The sequence below is a fragment of the Mercenaria mercenaria genome, chromosome 19 (genome assembly GCF_021730395.1).
Source record: "Mercenaria mercenaria strain notata chromosome 19, MADL_Memer_1, whole genome shotgun sequence".
In the NCBI taxonomy this organism is placed as follows: Eukaryota; Metazoa; Mollusca; class Bivalvia; order Venerida; family Veneridae; genus Mercenaria; species Mercenaria mercenaria.
Genome location: NC_069379.1, coordinates 577,919 through 586,909, shown reverse-complemented (window position 1 = coordinate 586,909; position 8,991 = coordinate 577,919). Strand labels below are relative to the sequence as shown.

Below are 8,991 nucleotides of genomic sequence, written 5' to 3'. Positions count from 1 at the left end.
AAACAGTATAACATAAGCGGAAAGAGTTTTTTTTTAACCAACTATAAATAAATGATAAATACAGTTACACTAGCAGTTAAAAATAACATTTCCTTTTATCTGACTGAAATTCATTAAGAAACCATTCCATTAAAAAACCACTTCTTGGCAGTCGCTTTGGTGGTCTCTTAATACAATGTCGACTGTATGTTTTAATGTTATTTGCATTTCTGACTATTTTTCATTTGTTTGTTTGTGCATTTATTTAAGATAGTTGGCACATCTGCTTATCTTTTTATTTTGTTTGAACAGAGAAGGAAACTTGCTGCAGTCCAAGAGGCACAAAAGACAGTCACCATAGAAACACAAACAGAGGTGCCTTACTCCATATTGAAAAGCATGGACATGAATTAAATTCCAGATTTAACAGTAGTGTGAATGAAAGTTATTCAAAGGAGGATCTGGACTGGCATCCAGATGAAAGTTATGTTAGTGACATTGCAGATAAAGAGATAGAAGAAAACCATTGAATGAATGTACAGAGAGAAAATTTATCGTTTTTGAAAAACAGTTGGACAAATTGTGTGAAAAGTGTAATTTATGTGGGAGTAGACTTCTGATTAGGCAGAGAACAAATCATCAGTGCAAAATTCTTGTTGTTATGGCAACCAAAATAAAAGTAGAAAACAACAAGTAGAAAACCACTATACCTTGGAGGGGATGCCAGATGTGATTCACCAGATCACACTGTAAAGTATGGATCATACTCTCTGACTGATTTAGAATGAAATATGATTCTGGATTGCCAGTTATTTCAGGTAATTTTCTTTGTTATTCATTGCTTATTCAATATTCAGTACTCAGTTCTGTACAAGTAACTGACTTTCCTGCAATAAATACGGAAGTGCCATAGAATTGTCATCTTCAGTCGGACATCATTCAGAACAAATGCATAGCTAAGGATTCAAAACAACAACATCATGTAATCAAAGCCTTGAAATGTCTGATGGTTGCGAGTTTTTGGTAGATTTATTTTCTGTTCAAATGCCAGTCTATGAATATACATGAATGGGAAACAAATACAAATTTAATGTGCCTCATATCTAAGATGAACTCTGCCTGACCCAGCTTGTGACGTAACCATGGTTAAATGGTCAGTTCGAGTGGATACAGGTTGAATAAGAACTGCTTGTTCATTGATAATTCATCCGCACTGTTCATGAATGGGACTATTTTATGTAGCACATAAACATCCTTTGGATGTGATTTGGAATAAAATAAAGATGCTATGATTGTCAGAAATACACTTTGGTAGTGGGATAAACCCGCAACCAAAAAAGCACTCTGCTCTACTAAGTGATGTGACTGGATATGCAAATATAGATAATATGAATAATTAATGCATGTATTAATTATGCATGTAGTTTCATTACTATTATTACAGGGTAAAATGGTAATAAGTTATAAAGTTGGTCATTTGTTTTGAGTCTGAGATTGGTATCATAATGTTTTGCTCATTCAAAATGGAACGTATTGTTACTTTACAACTGAAAGCTTATACAATGATGTCACATAAATTGTACATGCAGCAAACAATACAAAAGGCTTCTTGTCAAGTCTATATACTACTGTGAAATCATTTAAATTTGCTGGCATGAAATTTCGTGCAAACGTGAAGAAGGACTGTTTTTCGTGGGCTTTAATTCGCGCATTTTCAATTTTAGAAAGGAAACGATATTATCAAAAAATAATAATAGCATGGTCTTAAATTCGCGCATCGGTCCTAGCGCGAAATACGCGAAAATTCGTTCTACGCGAATAAAAATGATTTCACAGTAAATATAACTGTTTAGATTCTTGCAATATATATTTCAGAGTAATGAGGTAAAGAATTCTTACTGGATGGAAATGCAAGGTTTGATGCCCTGTTTACACTTTATCAATGTCTGAACATTTCCCACTTTGTAACAGATAGACATGTCCAGGTGAAAAAGTATATGAAAGAGCAACAACCAAAAATTACTTACTAGTTTGATGTCTGGCATGTTGCTAAAGGTACGATTTGAAAAAAAAAAAGTCAATTCATATTGTTGAGGAATGCTACCTAAGCCCATCGACTGTTTATTTTACATTCAACCTATGTAGAGGTCTGTGTGGCTAAGTAGTTGCCAACTTCAAATCACATGTCATTGTGGGTTCATGCCTCGCTCGGAGTATTGAATTATTTATGTGACGAAGCCATCAAGCTGACTTGCAGAAGATGATGACGGTGGTTCTACCCAGGTGCTTGCTCATGATAAATTATACATAAGGGGCACTTCAGGTCTTCCATCGCCATAAAATTTGGAAAGTTGTCATATATGACCTATAATTTTGTCATTATGACATGAGTCTGCCTGCTTATAGGGAGAGGACAGATATACAGATCTCAGTGTCGCGACTTTGATCCCGAGTGGGGCATATGTTCTCCGTGGCATTTTGATAAAAGACATTGTGTCTGACATCATTTGTCCTCCACATCTGATTCATGTGGGGAAGTTGGCAGTTACTTGCAGAGAATGGGTTTGTACTGGTACAAAACCTAGAAACACCGGTTAGGTTAACTGACCGCCATTACGTAACTGAAATACTGTTGAAAATTGGCGTTAAAGCCAAAACAAATAAAAACATTTTGACATGAAACCTAACAAAAAAAATAACTGCCCATATATTAAAGCTATATTGAGGTTCAGGTCACAACAGCATTTGAATCTGTGCATCTTTTTTGTGTATGGGATGCTCTTCACCTGCCATAACGATAAAACTTAATTATTTTAGTGGTAGTCTGGAACTGTTGGTGCAACAGTTGGTAGTTTGCCTATAGATTTTTAATTACTCAGTTAGCCCCACTTTTGAAGTTTACATTTCGTGATTTTATTTTGAAACTTCGACTGTCTATGACACTTATTTATATCAAAAGGTCATGGAATTTAATTTTATTGTATTTATTTATTTGCACCACGATTTTTCACTTCAATTAGTCAAAGTGCTTTTCTTTAGGCCTAAAAAAATTCTTTGTTTCCAGTAACATGCTCAAAAATATTAGGGTAGGCAGGTCGGAAAATTTTTTGGAGGGAATTATTTTTTTATTATGTGAGACTTTTCAGAAATTATTTTTATGTCAAAAAAATGAATACAAATAAGGGGGATATGCCTTTAAAGCAAAAGTAAGTTGATTTCTAACATTACTGACCATGTTTAAAGCACAAAAAGTGAAGTTTCGCAACTTTTTGTTAAAAAGTTGAAAAAAATATTCTCCAAGGCCATAAAAACATTTAGGGTTGGCCCAAAAATTTAGGGTAGGTTGGGATACCGTAAGCAAACAATTTTTTTTACGCCTTATTGAACATAAAAAACTTTATATGTATATGGATTTGTTTCATGAATTTTCTGTAAGGATAATGTCATTTGCTATGTTGTTTGTTCATTATGTCTCCACCATTGGGGGAGACATAGTGTTTTTGCCCTGTCCATCCGTACAGCCGTATGTCACACTTCATTTCCAATCAATAACTGGGGAAACGTTTGACCTAGAATCTTCAAACTTCATAGGGTGGTAAAATTCATAGGGTGGTAGGGCTGATGGAGTTACGGCCCCTATAGTTTTTGAGGTCACTCCATCAAAGGTCAAGGTCACAGGGGCCTGAACATGGAAAACCATTTCCTATCAATAACTTGAGAACCACTTGACCCAGAATGTTGAAACTTCATAGGATGATTGGTCATGCAGAGTAGCTGACTCTTATTGTTTTTGGGGTCACTCTGTTAAAGCTGAAGGTCACAGGGGCCTGAACATGGAAAACTGTTTCCAATTCATAACTTGAGAACCACCATGCACAAAATGTTGAAACTTAGCGGTATGATTGGACATGCCAAATAGATGATCCCTTTTGCAGCCAACCATCAGTGTCTCTTTCACTTGCTCCTGTCCTTTATTGATTTCTTGCCTATATGACTATGCACCATACCAGAGGAGACATGTTTTCTACAAAGCATCTTCTAGGTTCATGTCTCATATTGCTGATCTCCGGAGTGGGGCAGTCTTTAAGTAGCAACAGCTAAATCACAAGCAATGCCATAAGTGAAGTCAAAAATAACAACAACATAATGGTGCTTAAGTGAAAAGTATGTAACTATTAACATAAATATGTACACAACTGAAATATAGTTGCAAAATGGTGTCATGGCCATATATATATATAAAAAAAGATAACCTAAAAATAGATGTGTTGCAACCTTATGGATTTTGTATCTGACTATTAAATGGAGGAACTGGGTTGAATATGGTGTTCCAATCTGTTCTGCTCGTTATTGATAATTGTTGACAATCCATCTCAATGTAACATTGTAAGTGTTTCTATATTTTCATGTTACTGGTACTCGTTAATTCCAACATTCTTTTTTTCAGTGTAATGGTTAGTCCTGTACAGACTATTGTGTGGCAAGCCTGGTTAACTGAAGGATTTTTCGTAGGTATTTTTACCTCTATATGTGCATGTTTGTTTGTTTTGGGTTTAACACCGTTTTTCAACAGTTTTTTTGTTTTCGGTCATGTAACGGCAGGCAGTTAACCTAACTAGTGTTCCTGGTTTCTATACAAACCTGTTCTCCACAAGTAACTGCCAGCTTCCCCACATGAATTATCAGAGGTGGAGGACAAATGATTTCAGACACAATGTCTTCTATCAAATCGTCACGGAGAACATACGCCCCACCAGGGGATCCATCTTGCAACCCCATGATACCTAGAACAACGCATGAGTTTATGAGTTTTTTTATTGTCTGTTTAGGTCACCTTGGCATGAAGTGCTCAAAGTGAGCTTATAGGATCAATGGATGTCTGTCCATCTGTCTTCATCCACAATTTCTTAAAAAGAACATTTGCTAAATCATTTTAATGCCAATTTCAAACAAAATTCTCCAGAATGTGTGTTCCATAATCCCCTTTGAGGTTCAAGGTCATCAATGCAAAATTCTTGTTGCTATGGCATTCAAAACAAATCTCTTCTCCTCTGAAACTGTCATATTATGAAACTATTCCACATAAATGTTTCTAGGGTGGCCTTCTTCAAATCATTCTGCTGTTTACATGGCTACCAGGGGATGAAATAAGTTTAACATATATCATATAGTTTCATGGATGACCCTTTACCAAATTCCTTCAAGTCTCTCTGATTTGCTAAAAAACATGTCTGCCTGGGAGCAGGTTAGTTTTATCTACGGGTGTGTTTGATTTGTGAAGAGTCAAGCGGATTTTTCACTCTACCACCAATCAAACGCGAGTAGTGCAATGCTAGTGTCGAGGTCACAGGTCAAGAATATGCTCCTCCGGCAATGGGGAGTGAAGTCAAGCAAATGTGTATATGACTTAATCCAAAATGGCGGTATAGCAGCGGAAAGCGAAAGATTAGCATTGAGTACAATTTCTACCGATTGTAAATAAAGTTTAACATTTGCATCGAAGCTGATGTCGGAAACAATGCAGATTTATCGAATTAATGTAGATGCATTATTTTAATTTAAAAAAATCATTTTTACTCTCAACTCGACTCGACATTTGAGCCTGGTGAGATTCGACAGTAAACTGCGCATGCTTGAGTATAATACTAGTGTCCTTCCGCTTGACTGAATTGAACACACTTATAATTAAACATTTGTACATGTATGTAGGAAATTATACTGTCATATTTTTGCATTCTCCCTAGTTGTTCCATTGAAAATTAATGATATTCATTTCATATTTATGATATTCTTTTGTTCATTACATGTAGACTCTGACAACAATAAATTTATTTTTAAATGAACAGATGCACACAGTTTTGCTGATGATTTCAGACGAGATACTGTATTGACCCCAGACCATACAGTTCAGACGAGATACTGTATTGACCCCAGACCATACAGTTCAGACGAGATACTGTATTGACCCCAGACCATACAGTTCAGACGAGATACTGTATTGACCCTAGACCATACAGAGCTGTGAAGTGTGCTACCTGATGCAATTCAGAAGATTAAATGTGAGAGATAATGGAAGACATGAATGGAAATGCTCAGATATGCTGGAAAAGTTATAAAACAAGAATACTTTGATAGTTACTAGGTAAATTCAGAGTTAGATAAACTTGTTCTTTCTAACTATTCCTAGGTACACATGTAACGTATATTGCTCTGTGCAAGTGTAACACATAACTTGTCCTAAATGTTACAGATTGACTGGGTCAAGTATAATAGATTAACTTCTACTCAGTTTAAAATAACTATATTTGGAATGTAATGAAATGGACCTTTAATTCCCTTTGAATCAAGCTACTGTATTTTGTGCCTGATAAAGGGACGTCTTTTCTTAAAGGTAGATAATCAGATTTTGGCTAAGTAACGGATTTGTATTAAACTTTAACATCTGATCATTTACACTCAGTTATGTTCAGTTAGTGCTTAATACAAGTTAGGTTTTCACTGGAGATATTTTTAATAATTGGTTTTCCTATTGCAGTTGCCCAACCAAGATCGAGTTATTTTATCATAAGTATAAATGTGATAAACATACTTTACCTAAGAAAATGTATAACTAACCGATATATTGTATTATATTCGTAAAATAATTGCATTAACAATTACATATATAGATTGAATTCATTAGAAATGCAAGTTTGAAAGAATGGAAAAAAATGAAATTCAGAAGCTACATGCTTTTAAAACCCACCTTTTGATTCAGATTGTTAAATATTTGGTATATCTATCCAATGCGAATGTAAAACTCAGAATTATATGGAAATAAAAAGAAATACCAAGCATTTTAAATATTTTCATATTAAAGGGGAGTAATTAAAATTTTTATGAAAATCAATAAAGTATACATTTCTAACAGGGATCTAACTGTAAGTAATGGGTATTTTTGTTTCTTAAATAAATCTCTAACAGAATATACAAAAAGTAAAAAATGTCACTAAATTTTGCTTAGATGTGATTGACCACCTTTAAAGTGTTTACTGCTTCAGTTTTCTTTAGGCTGCATTGAAAGTGAAAAAAGTCACATCATAAGTAGCTGCTTGATACAAATGACTGCTAAGACAGGTTGGACTGTATCATATTCTTTGTTATATTTATGTTAATATAGACAACAAAATCTGGAAAAGGCCACCCACTTAATTCTCTTCACTTATAAAAATTGTTATTAACTTTATAGTAACATTTAAGACTGTATTGGTATAAAAATTTATTACCACACTGAAAGAAACTTTCATTTGTTTCTATTTCATATATGTTATTAATGTAAACTATAGTGATTTGAAAGTTTCAGTGAAGTTAGAAACTTATATTAACAGACTATTTTGACTGGATGTATGTCCTTGTTTAAAAGTCCCTTTAATGTGTGTGTGCTTGACACATCTAGAGTTCTGCTATCATACTTAAGTAATAGATATCCAAGCTCATTTACCACCTGCATTTGTATCTGCACACAATAAGTGGGAGTAATAGGAAGTAGAAACAGTAAAAATGCATTTTACTTTATTTAAGATATAGAAAGTATTGATAATAGTTTTTAAAGGTATTTGCAAATGTAAAAAATGATATTATTACAAAATGCCATGTTTTATTCTGATTAAATAATAAAGTTTTACTTTTGTATTTCCAGAAATACTACCATACAAGTGTGTTGTCATGTGAAATGGAATTTACCCCAACAGTGCTGCTTGATATATCTTTAAAAGTGTGAGACAGCCATACACCAGCTGTAAACTGAGATGGACCCACACATGACATAATGTTGACTTTTCTATGTATTATCATCTGTACAGAATATGTGTATGACAAGACTGTAAACATATATTGTTTAATCATTTTCTATTTCCATTTATAAAATGACATGCATGTAAGAAGCAACTATTAATTTACCAGTTACGCTAATAGAAATTTGATAAATCTAATTTAAAGAATAACCTTTTGTTAGACTTTTGAAGTTTAATATTATGTGTCTGTGATTTATTTAAGGGACAAACAGTTATATTACATAGAGTAATTATTTTATTTTGTTAAATAAATGTAATTAAACCCTTAAAGCCAAAATGCATAAAAAGATGCATATTCATTTTAGATGAATAGAGTATTAAGTAAAATTGAAGTTTGACATTTTCATTTACTGTGAAATCATTAATATTTGTGGGGGATTAATTTTCGTGGATTTCGTGGTTGAGTCAATCCACGAAATTTAATCCCAACGAACAAGTAAAATTCCCATTCATTTTATGTTCAAAAGTTGAAATCCATGAATTCATATCCCAACGAAATTGCTGTTTTGACCAAAACCACGAAATTTCATGCCCACGAAATTAAATGATTTTAAATGATAATTTTGTCAGTCTGAACCAAACTGCTTAAAGCTTTGTTGAGAAATACTGAGCTAATTTTTATTATTTTTACGACACAAATTTCTGAGCGAAAATCCTAAAGAGTAAGAATCAAGTTTTTAAAAATGATATTTTCAGTGGAAAAGTTCCCAACACATCTAAAACTTTACTAAAATCAGATTGACAACATTTTGAGTTATAACACTGCCAAGATGATATACTGTTTCTATAAGAGTTTCTACAAGAGAGAGACTTTGTATTATACTTAATATTTGATCTGGTATTATTACAAACATAATATTTCTGAACCTTATAAATATTTTGAGGGTTATTTGAGTTACAATATAATGCACATGATTAATAAAATATTGGGAATTACAGTAGAATATTCAGATCAATAACACTTTAGTTACATTTTAACAAACAATACCGGAATTGTAAACACTGTAAATATAGATGAATGTTACGCCCCAATCGAAGAAGGAGGGGTATATTGTTTTGCAGATGTTGGTCAGTCGGTCTGTCTGTAGACCAATCCGTTTCCGGGTTGTAACTCAAGAACGCTTGGGTTAGGATCATGAAAGTTGATATGGAGGTTGGTCATAACCAGTAGATGACCCCT

At 33.6% G+C, this 8,991-nt stretch overlaps 1 long non-coding RNA gene across 1 annotated transcript; it reads left to right on the top strand.

Annotated features, from left to right (window-relative positions):
- The first annotated feature begins 324 nt into the window (after positions 1 to 324).
- LOC123538642 (uncharacterized) lies at positions 325 to 7,463 on the top strand. Its single transcript, XR_008368667.1, has 4 exons — positions 325 to 797; positions 1,855 to 2,034; positions 4,427 to 4,487; positions 5,854 to 7,463. It is a non-coding gene; the product is annotated as an uncharacterized LOC123538642 (long non-coding RNA).
- Positions 7,464 to 8,991: the final 1,528 nt, after the last annotated feature.